The sequence below is a fragment of the Rhagoletis zephyria genome, unplaced genomic scaffold (genome assembly GCF_001687245.7).
Source record: "Rhagoletis zephyria isolate East Lansing unplaced genomic scaffold, Rhagoletis_zephyria_1.1 Rzeph_scaffold_02443, whole genome shotgun sequence".
Taxonomy (NCBI): Eukaryota; Metazoa; Arthropoda; class Insecta; order Diptera; family Tephritidae; genus Rhagoletis; species Rhagoletis zephyria.
Genome location: NW_016159527.1, coordinates 37923 through 50091, shown reverse-complemented (window position 1 = coordinate 50091; position 12169 = coordinate 37923).

Sequence of the window (12169 nt, the reverse complement as noted above, 5' to 3'; positions counted from 1 at the left end):
GAAATGTCAAAGCATACTGAGCATCTTTCTCTTTGACACCATGTCTGAAATCCCACGTGATCTGTCAAATACTAATGCATGAAAATCCTAACCTCAAAAAAATCACCCGTTATATATATATAAAGAGATTTAAGATGGCTTACAGCAGAAAATTTGCTTGAGGTATAATATGGGTGCCAAAGGAAAGGTAATCTTGATTTGGAAATATTTTTAATGGGATTATCACCTTTCTAAAAGTAAAGACTGAAAATATTGAAATTAAATGACCAAATTAGTATGGGATCACCTGGAAATCAGTTGACGTGGTCCAAAGTTATGCGGTAACATACATAAAAAATAATAATCCGACGAATTGATAACCTTCTCCTTTTTTTGAAGTCGGCTAAAAACTACCGAAACAAATAACAAAATGATAAAAGAGAAACGAAAATAAAAAAAACTATCGCATGAAAGCTGTTTAAAAAATACTTAATGAAAACTTTAAACTGTTGACAACATTCCCTAGCATTATAAATCAGTTAACTTTTAATCGTTCACAATTTATTATTTATTTATAATTTGGGGTCGCCTTTGCCTACTACGTATATTGCGAGTAAAGAAATGTTGAATAACTTGATATAATATTATTATGATTATGATTATCATTACTATTGTGAACTCCTCTTCCCGATCCAGAGAACGTAAAGTATAGAGAAGGACCGAAAACTGTGAATGCCACATTTTTCGAGCCAACAAAACTGGCGAAGCGCATTTTAAGAGCGACAAATATTTGGAATACTTAACAGCGAAAGCAAAATACAAAGCATAAAAGAAGAATGTTAACAGAGCTAAATCTCACAAGAGCGTTTGGAATGTTAATTAAATATGAATATTGATGATTTTTGTGATAGTGTTTGATTTTTTGTGAACATAATTGTTTTAGTAAAAAATTATTGTTTTAGTAATTAAATTCAAATCTTTTGTGCTAAACTAAGCCCAAACTATTTAAGCACCTTTTTCGATATTCATGGAAATAACTAAGTTTTTTAATCTTTTCGACTTAGAATTTTTTTGAAAAAGAAACTGCGAAAAGAATTATTTTCCATTTTTTTTTGTAGAGATCTCCCTAAACTAAGACGAAAGTCTAAATGAATTTTTTCCATGTTTCCGATATTTATGGAAATAATTCAGTTTTTAATTATTTTCGACTTGGAAACTTTTTTTAAAAATACTAAAAATCTGAAAACGTCGGATTTTCGCCGCAATTAGTAAAGATCTCGCTAATCTAAGCCGAAACTATTTAACAAATTTTTCAACATATTTAATATTTATTCAGTTTTCAAATATTTTCTAATAAAGTCGTGTAAGTTGCCATTGGATGGGTGACAGCTCCGCTACTCATGTGCATATTTGTCCCCCACATTGTCATTTACATATCTAATTTATTAATAACTAAACCTAAATTTATAAAACACATATTTGTAAACTTCATTTCAATACCTATTTCTCCTACCAAATTTTTCATGGATCCAAAAAGACAAACAAATTAAAATGTAAGTATGTATGCATTTATAAATGCACATATGTACATACATATATACGATTGTTCTGCTTTCGTCTTCCCCTCGCCGCTTCCGTCAACACAAATTATTCAATTTCTGCGATCGCCTCCAGATTGGCACGTGCGCGAGACCATTAACCCTACGTTTACGAAATATTTAGATTTTCGCATAACTTTGCATTGAATATGGCAATACTTGTACATTTTGTATGGAGAATAATATTAATTAATTTAAAATTCTGCATGTAACCATGTTCTCGACGATACATGTAACTTTCATCAAGATTAACCATAAAAATTGTGCTTCATTAACAGTTGGAACCAGCTGAAACCAAAAAAACTAAGTCCGCTAAAATGGGTTAAACACTAACTGGAATTGGCATTTTTTACACGCATACATGCATACTTTCATATACACATGTACAGTGGAGTACCACTAGCTTCCCAATTCGCCAAACGACGTCGTTTCCGACTCGTTTTGGTGAACAATTTGTTCGCAGGCGACGGTCGCAAACGACTCGCCGGCGAACTCGCCGTCGGATGAATAGCACACTTCGCCGGCGGGCCGCAAAAATGACTCGCCGGCGAGTCGCAAAAACGACTTACCGGCGAGTCGCAAAAACGACTTACCGGCGGGTCGCAAAAACGACTCGTCGGCGGGTCGCAAAAATGACTCGCCAGCGGGTCACAAAAACGACTTACCGGCGGGTCGCAAAAACGACTCCCCTGCAGCCCGCAAGAACGATATACCAGCGAACTGCAAAACGACGCTCCAAGTTGTTAGAAAAACAAAAACAATTTTTTTAGTTTAAAATAGTTTAATTTAATTCATTGAATTTTTTCCAAAGTTTTTTAAATATACATAAATACTTAAATAGTAATAAAAAAGAAAAATAAGGTAAACATTCAGTCATAAAATACAAACAAAAATTTTAATATATTTTAATATAATATAAGTTTTAACAATTAATTTTTTTGTTACTTTATTTTAGTTATCTTTAAAATTAATTAAAATTGGGTTTATTTTTTAACAAGGACCATGTAGTTCAAAATTAAAGCAATGTGCAGTATACATACATACATATATATGTATATATAAAAAAATTTCAACAAGCTTTCATAAAAATTTAAAGCTTTTTAATCTGAATTTAAGAAACACATAGGAAGCAGTTTTATAGTTCATAAAATGTTAGTATAATAGAACACAGGTTTGAAGTAAAACAAAACTCACATTGTTTTTTGGTGTTATTTTTTTGCGGTACTGCGCATTTTCATCCATATGAATTTTATGACAGAAAATGCATGCTTTAAGGCACTTCAACCTTGTGTTCTATTATACATACCAAACTTCAATGGACTTTAAAACTGCTTCATATGTGTTTCTTTAATGCAGGATAAAAATCTTAAAATTTTTATAAAAGCTTGTTAATTTTTTTTATATGCACATACATGCATATGTATATTGCGCAATTTTTGAATTTTGAACTATATGGTCCTTGTTAAAAAAAAAAACCAATTTTTATAAAGATAACTAAAATGAAGTAACAAAAAAATAAATTGTTAAAACTTATCAATATGACAGATAGTATATTTATGCATACGACTGTGAAACATTTCTTTTATTCCGTTTTGAGGTCCTGTCTCCAGCATAATGGAAATATCTTTTGGTTATTCGCTCCATTATTTCCACAATTCATTGAATTTTTGCTGGAACGCTTCTGAAATAATATTAAAAGTATATTAATCATTTTTGAGAGCTGGGCATCAACAATTAATACTTCTACCTTCTGCCACCTGAAAAAGACGTGCGTGCCAAATGAACTTTTCTCTCAAAGTTTACACTGCTGGCAAATGTAAATAAGGATTACAATTTAAACACTAATTAATCCGACTAAAGTAAAATCTGTGGAAAATTAACAATAAAATATTTTTTTCGTAAAATCTATAAAGGATCTTTTATTTCTCAAACAAACCTGGGTAACAGTTGTTCGTCGCCACGCTGTAAAGTAAAAGTACAGTTTTCTACCAAATTAAAAAAAAAACCTTATTCCCACAAATTTTATTTTTTATTAATAAGGCCAATAGAGTAAACTTTACCTTTATAAAAAAACATTTTATATGAAAAATATTATGAATACTGAAAAAAAGATGTAGGTGGCTTAATTTTCTGAGCACAAGTGTACATTGTGGATTCCATATTCTGTCATGATAAAAAATTGTCATAATAAACACGGTTTACTATCCAAATGAATGACTTTTATTTATGCCTAGATATATAAAAATTTGGGCGTGGAACTTGTCCAACCTAGACCGAAGGTTCCTCAAAAAACTTGTAGGTTCGAAGACCGACCGACTTCACCAGAGCGACGTCGGAACACCGTCGTTTCGAGTTCACCAAAACGATTTCACCAGGGCGACATCGTAACGGCTTCACCAAAGCGACGTCGTTTCGAGTTCACCAAAACGACTTCGCCAGAGCGACGTCGTAACGACGTCGTTTAGAGTTCACCCAAACGACTTCACCAGAGCGACGTCGTAACGACGTCGTTTCGAGTTCACCAAACCGACTTCACCAGGGCGACGTCGTAACGGCTTCACCAAAGCGACGTCGTAACGACGTCGTCTTCGCCCTGTGGCAAATTAGCTTGGACATTGCATTGCTTGTACTTTGATGTGTTTGAATCTTTTATGGTACTGAAGATTTGCTTACGGTTGAAAAATATTAAAAATCGTCCGTGCATATATGTAAATATATTTTTATAAACGCTTTGAAGTATAGAAAATTTTAATATTAAAAAATAAATAAAATAATTTTTTTGTATATATATAAATTGTGTTCAAGGCACATTGACCCACCTGTACAAAAATTGTGGCGCGTCATGGACAACAATTTTACAATTTCGGACCGAAAAATATGAAAACGAGCTAAGATGCCACGTTACATCTGTGAACTTCCGATAAACACCACATATTTTTGTTATTTTAGAAGTTTTGATTTTATTCAAAAAAAAGTATGTATTTTCCTGCAGAAAACGTACACTTTTATTTAATGTTTATTAAAATTACATCTCAAAAACTAGTTAATGATTGAAATATTGATATGGAACATAGAAATAGTGTTTTGCCAAAAATTTCCAAAATTCGAGATAACTTATTTTACTGGATATAGAGAAATAGTTGCCACTTTTCACTTGGCTGGCCGAGATTTCTTCATTTTAAGATTTTAGAATTTTGGTGTCGAATTGAAAAAGTTGCGCTTGATGGTGATGAATTTGCGGGGAGATGTGCTGCGGTTATTACCTTCCTTTTATTAGATCGGGATGTAACTATGTAATATTGATGCGCCTAAAAGATGCAGCGATTTCTATTCTCAAGTTACATACCTGATGACAATTTCAATAGGGAGGTTTTAGTTTTTTAAAATATAATTTTTTTTTATGAATGAATTTACTTGGCCTTGAGAAATACGCGCATGCGGTTATGAAAGAAATAGTTATTGTTGTATTTGAGTATGCGTGTAATTATGTGCATATGTATGTATGCTGCCGTGAGTTGTAAATATGTACATTTGTGTGTATTTGCGTAGTATTTTGGCAGTAATATGTGTATGCATGTAAAAACGTTATCAGCTAATGGAGTACGTATGTACATACGTATGCATGGGGGAAATGCATTTTCATTTTACTCCAAAACTATTGGGGCATATTCGTACACCAAATAAAGTCGACTCTAAGCTAAAGTTTCTCAGTCCCAAATCTTTTTTTCACAGATGCCTAATCCACTGAAAGTGATGTGAAAAAGCTGTAACTAACTTTAGTGTCGACCAAGACCAAGGTTTATTGTGCCATGGTGTCGACTTTATTTTTACTATGAAAAACAGTGAAAAATGATAATGCAACATATTTTCTCAATATAAATGACTTTTCGACAAAAGCAACTTTGAAGTTAACACGTACAGTGCAATCAATGCATTTTTACGTTTTTTGTCAATGTATCCATCTTTGAAGTCGATTTGTGAGAAAACTAACGCAGCTAGAAAACTGCAGTTTGTTGCATTGAAAATAGCGTACCTATAAACTACATTAGAATCGTTAAAAATATAAAAACCGATTTGCTTCGCTTTTAATGCCGACACCAAATCACCAAACAGTGCGCATTTGCGTTTTTTGCAGAGGTGTCAAACTATCGATAGTCACACCATCGATAGTTTTGATAGTTTTCAGAAAAACTATCAATATTCACGATAGCCTCGAAAAAAACAAAACTATCGATAGCACTATCGATAGCGCTATCGATAGCTCTAAATCAGTTAGGTTGCTTTGCTTTTACAGGATCATAGTGAAATAAATATTATCCTATAAAAGTTATAATCATTCAAAATTAAGTAACTGCTTAGCCAAAATACTTCTCTTTTTAGAAAGTTCAAAAACAAACACAAGTTATACAAACAAAACAGGATTTACGATTAACATATGTATGTATAATTTCAAAAAAATTGGGAGAGATGATCGATAGTCCTACTAAACTATCGATATTTTCGATAGTATAAGAAAAAACTATCAATGAGTATTGATAGTCTAAAAAAATTTAAACTATCGATACTATCGATAGTGCTATCGATAGTTTGACAACTCTAGTTTTTTGGTCAATGTGTCCATCTTTAAAGTGAATTTGGGGAAAAACTAAGGCAGCTAGAAAACTGCGGTTTGTTGCATTGAAAATAGCGTAGTATCTACCATATGAATCGATAAAAAAGTAAAAGTCGATTTTTTCAACCCAAATGCCGACGGCAAATCACCCACGAATTTGTCAATCGCATACTACATATTTGCATAACTTTCACTTTTTACCCTGCAGTAAATTGCGCTAGTTTGGAACTAGCGCAGAACTAGCTCTTTAAGAGCGGGTACTGGTTCTCGATATATCCCAACGCAATGCTTTCTTTTGTTTTTTTTTACATGGCGATGTCCTACGAAGTGGAAATTGCCACCTCTGCAGAACTTTCGAACTAGTTCTGAACTGGTTCAATTTTCGTCAGTTCTGGGACAATAAGTTTTTTATGAGAAAAAATTTTAAAACTAGATTGCTGGATATTTTTTCCTTTCTGAACTGTTTCCATTTGGGACAGATCTGCAACAATAAGTTTTTTATGAAAAAAATTTGATTATTCGATTTTTCGATATTTTTTGAATTTTTTAATTTTTTCATTTTATTTAATATTTTTATTTTCTTATTTTATTTATATTAAATTTTGTCATTTTCGCTTCAATTTTTAAGCGGAATTCAACAATTTAAATTTATTAAATCTGAAAATCACAACTGCCTCCACCGCGATTTGAAATCGCGACCAACGATATTAGAGTCGGAGGTCTTCCCGCTGAGCTATTTAGTATTGTACGAGAAATGAGAATTTGTGCATTTACTTCTCAACAGAGCGCAACTAGCACACCAAGAGCTTCAACTGTCCCGTTCTGCAGCCGTTTTGCACCAGTTCAGAGATAGTTCTGAAATATGTAGTTCGGATCTAGCGCTTTGTCAGACTGTCTCCAAATTTTACTGCAGGGTAGATTCACAAAATTGTATCTCGCATACATATGCATGTACACAATATGTACATATTACATATTTCGACATATGCATGCATTTATTTTAAATAATTAACCAATTTAAAGAACAATAAAAGCGTTGTAAATACCAAAGAGCCATCAGCATTTCATTGTCTAACAAGAAAAACATGCATTTGCTTTGATGAGACAATTTCTGTTAAATTTATTTTGCCTCTGGCTGGGCTCTGTTAAAATTCGATTGTCTCTGGCTTGCCGCTCTTAAAATGCGCTTCGCCAGTTTTGTTAGTATTTGACAGATTCCACGCTGATTCGTTCTTGGACCTTCTCTATAAATATACGTTCTCTGCCCGATCGAAGATTCCCAAAATTAAAGCGAAAGCAGAAGGGCATTTACGATCGCATGATGCAAATGTTAAGATAATAACAGCTGCAGAACTAAACCATGCAGGAACATTTTTTTACAACGGCGTGTAATTTCTGGCGTTTGCANCCACGCTGATTCGTTCTTGGACCTTCTCTATAAATATACGTTCTCTGCCCGATCGAAGATTCCCAAAATTAAAGCGAAAGCAGAAGGGCATTTACGATCGCATGATGCAAATGTTAAGATAATAACAGCTGCAGAACTAAACCATGCAGGAACATTTTTTTACAACGGCGTGTAATTTCTGGCGTTTGCAGATGACATCGACATCATCGGTAACAAAAATCGCGAAGTCTCTTCTGCCTTTTCCAAACTGGATAAGGAAGTAAAGCGACTGCGCCTGGTGGTAAACGAGGACAAGACTAAGTATCTCCAGTCATAAAAAAACAGTCAGCGCATTCGCGCCTTGGAACCCAAGTCACTGTTGACAGTTATAAGTTTGGGAAAGTGGAGAATTTCGTTTACTAGGGAACCAGCATTATCACAGATAAAAATATCAGCATGGAAAACCCACAGAGAATCACTCTTGCAAACAAGTGCTACTTTGGACTGAGTAGGCAGTTCGGGAGTAAAGTCCTCTCTCGACGTATAAAAAACCGCACTCTATAAGTCACTCATCATGCCCGAGCTGTTATATGNCTGGTGGTAAACGAGGACAAGACGAAGTATCTCCTGTCATAAAAAACAGTCAGCGCATTCGCGCCTTGGAACCCAAGTCACTGTTGACAGTTATAAGTTTGGGAAAGTGGAGAATTTCGTTTACTAGGGAACCAGCATTATCACAGATAAAAATATCAGCATGGAAAACCCACAGAGAATCACTCTTGCAAACAAGTGCTACTTTGGACTGAGTAGGCAGTTCGGGAGTAAAGTCCTCTCTCGACGTATAAAAAACCGCACTCTATAAGTCACTCATCATGCCCGAGCTGTTATATGGCGCAGAAGCTTAGACAATGACAACATTCAATGAGACGTCTCTTGGAGTATTCGACAAAAAGATATTACGGAAGATTTACAGGCTTCTACGCGTGGGCGACGGGGATTACCGTAGACGATGGAACGATGAGTTGTATGAGACTTAAAACGACATGGACTTAGTGCAGCGAATTAAAATACAGCGGCTCAGCTGGCTTGGCCATGTCGTTCCAATAGGAACCGAAGTTCCAGGTGTGAAAGAATTCAACTCGCAATCCGCTGGTGGTAGCAGAGGTATAGGGAGCCCCCGCTGCAATGGAGAGACCAAGTTGGCACAGAGAGAAATTGACTGGCGTTCTTTGTCGAGCTCGGCCAAAATGGCTTAGGCGGTTACAAAGCCAAAGTAGAAGAAAAATATGCAAATGATAAATGGCGGAGTTGGGGGAGGATGCGCCAGGTGGTACTAGGTAAATATTCCTTATCAGATGGATTCTGGCAACGGTTCGATCAAAAAATTGCATTACCTTAGCTATCACTTCGTCTGGAATTGCTGCGACATTGTTACCAGGTGGGAGCATTGCCAATTCAGCTCTTGAGCTGCAATTGAACATATAAATCATCGAAACTCCCACGTGCAATATTTCCAGGGCAACCGGTGTGGAAAAAGTATTAAAAAAATTTAGATTCATTGTTTGGGATGAGTGCACCATGGCACATGAAAAATCGCTTGAGGTCGTTGATCGATTGTTGTGAGATTTGCGTGGAAACGTTCAACCATTCGGGGATGCAAAGTAGAAGAAGAATATGCAAATGATAAATGGCGGAGTTGGGGGAGGATGCGCCAGGTGGTACTAGGAAAATATTCCTTATCAGATGGATTCTGGCAACGGTTCGATCAAAAAATTGCATTACCTTAGCTATCACTTCGTCTGGAATTGCTGCGACATTGTTACCAGGTGGGAGCATTGCCAATTCAGCTCTTGAGCTGCAATTGAACATATAAATCATCGAAACTCCCACGTGCAATATTTCCAGGGCAACCGGTGTGGAAAAAGTATTAAAAAAATTTAGATTCATTGTTTGGGATGAGTGCACCATGGCACATAAAAAATCGCTTGAGGTCGTTGATCGATTGTTGGGAGATTTGCATCGAAACATTCTACCATTCGGGGATGCATTGATATTGCTAGTAGGAGATTTTATGCAAACATTGTCTGTAGTTCCCCGATTAACACTAGCGGACGAGATAAATGCTTGCCTGAAATAGTCAACATTGCGACAAGACGAACATACATACACTGCAGTCGAGGTATTCTCGCGACAATTACTGGACATTGGGAACGAAAAGCTGCCAGGCAATGAGAGATTAAGACAAATTTTATGGCCTGATAATTTTTGTAACTTAGAAACATCGAAAGGAGAACTGATCGAAATAATGTTTCTTTATTAAGAAAATTAATTATAGGAATCTCGATTGGCTCAGTGAACGGGCTATTCTTGCTGCGAAGAATACGGATGTCTATCAACTAAATAATAGTGGTATTGAAAACAGTCGTTGCTTGAGCTGATCTGCCATTTTACCAGACTGCCAGGCCACTTGCTCACGTTGGTGAATACCACTAATATTATTCAATCCAGCATTCAACGTGAGGAAATAGCACATACGTCGATTAACACCGTTGTGGAAAAAGACGATCCAACAGAATTTTTGAACTCGATTGATCTTCCAGGGAGACCCCACATACTGAAATTGAAAATAGGTGTGCCAATTATCATGTTGCGGAATATTAATCGGCCAAAACTTTGCAACGGCAGGCGACTCGCACTAAAGAAATTGATGAAGAAAGTAGTGTAAGTAAAGATTTTAACGTGGCCTTTCAAAGGTGAAGAATTCCCATGATTCCGACCGATACACCATTTCAATTTAAAAGATTGCAATTCCCAATTCGATTGACATTCGGAATCACAATCAATAATGCTCCAGTCGAACTTTGGAAAAGCAAACCAGATATCCTTGATATCTATGCAGCGAATGGAAAAGCAACAAATATTGTGTGCACACAAGTACTTATTACATAACCAAACACATATGAAACGTATGCATTGTCAGAGAACTTAGATAGATAGAGAAGGTGCAAACTGAAAGTGGAAACTATTCGCGGACGAAAAATTAGAAAAGTTCAAGTCGGAATGTAGAAATTCTGTTGAATTTAATGTTGATAACATAATACAATGTTGAGCAAGATGAAATGTGATGTTCTTTGCGAGCAACTAAACGAAAATATGGTAAATCTTCACATAATTTTCATTAGTTTGTAATTTTTGTTAAATTTTTTATCTTGTTCTCCTTTTATGAAGATGCAAATACAATTTAAAATAATGATAGTTTGGCATAAAGGTTGCATGCATACATAGACTGGCAATCAAAAGTGAGTGCATGGTGTTTTTACAACCGAGCGCACTTGTGCACAAGGGTATTATAACTTTGTTCACATAACGGTTGTTTGTAACAGGCAAAACGAATCGAGATAGATATAGATAAATGTATACATAAATGATCAGGAAGAAAAGAGAAATCCATTAAGCGGTGACTGTCTGTCCGTCCGTCCGTCCGTCCGTCTATGCACACGATAACTCGAGTAAAAATTAAGATATCCTAACGAAACTGGGTACGTATACTTCTTTCGGGCGTAGGATGGATGGTATTGAAAATGGGCAAAATCGGACAATAGCCACGCCTACCAACCATATAACGGTAATTTTCAGAAATACGAAACCTGCGATATTTTAGTAATAACTGAAGATTATTCACTCAAAATTGATATTTACAACAATTTTTAGACGCAAAATAAGAATATTATAAATTTTTGAAAAATGGGCGTAGCCACGCCCACTTATTGTTACATGTGTATATCTTGGCAACCACTGCACCGATTTCTTCCAAACTTGGCACAGTGGTTGGCCTTTGTACAGCATACCAAATGGCCGAAAAGTTTTAGAATCGGACAAGAACCACGCCCACATTCCATATAAGGGTCATTTAGAGAAATACAAAATCTCCGATAAATCAGTAAATATTAAAGCTAATTTATTCAAAATTCACCCTTGCAACAATTCTTTACCAAAAAATGCGTTTATGATAAAATTTGGAAAATGGGCGTGGCACCGCCCAGTTATGATCACATATATGTATCTCGGTAACCGTTCTACCAATTTGTACCAAACTCGGTATGGTTATTGTGCTTGCCACATAAAAGCAAAGCGTTGAAAATTATTGAAATCGGACTAAAATTACGGCCGCTTTACGTACAACGGTAAATTTTAGAAATGCTTGAAACTTCAATTTAAGGACGCTAATTTACTCAAAATTGATACACTCCGGCTTGCCATGTAGCGGTATCTGTCGGAAAGGTGAAAAACATATATTTAATATTTGCGCCGGGTATTTAATGTTCGGCTCCGCCCGAACTTAAACTTTCTTACTTGTTTGCTTAATATTTGCAATGTTTTTCAATTAAATTTTTTTTATTATCTTTTTATAAAAATGTGCTTCATGCTTTAATCAAAACTATACAAGTCAAACTTTTAAGCTTTATACAGAACTTAGAAAAATTCAACGAACTTTCGTCTAAATTTTGACCTGTTTAATCTGAATATTTAGAAAAATTTTAAGTACCTACGCAGATACATATATCGGTTTTTTAATTCTAAGAAAACAAGAGT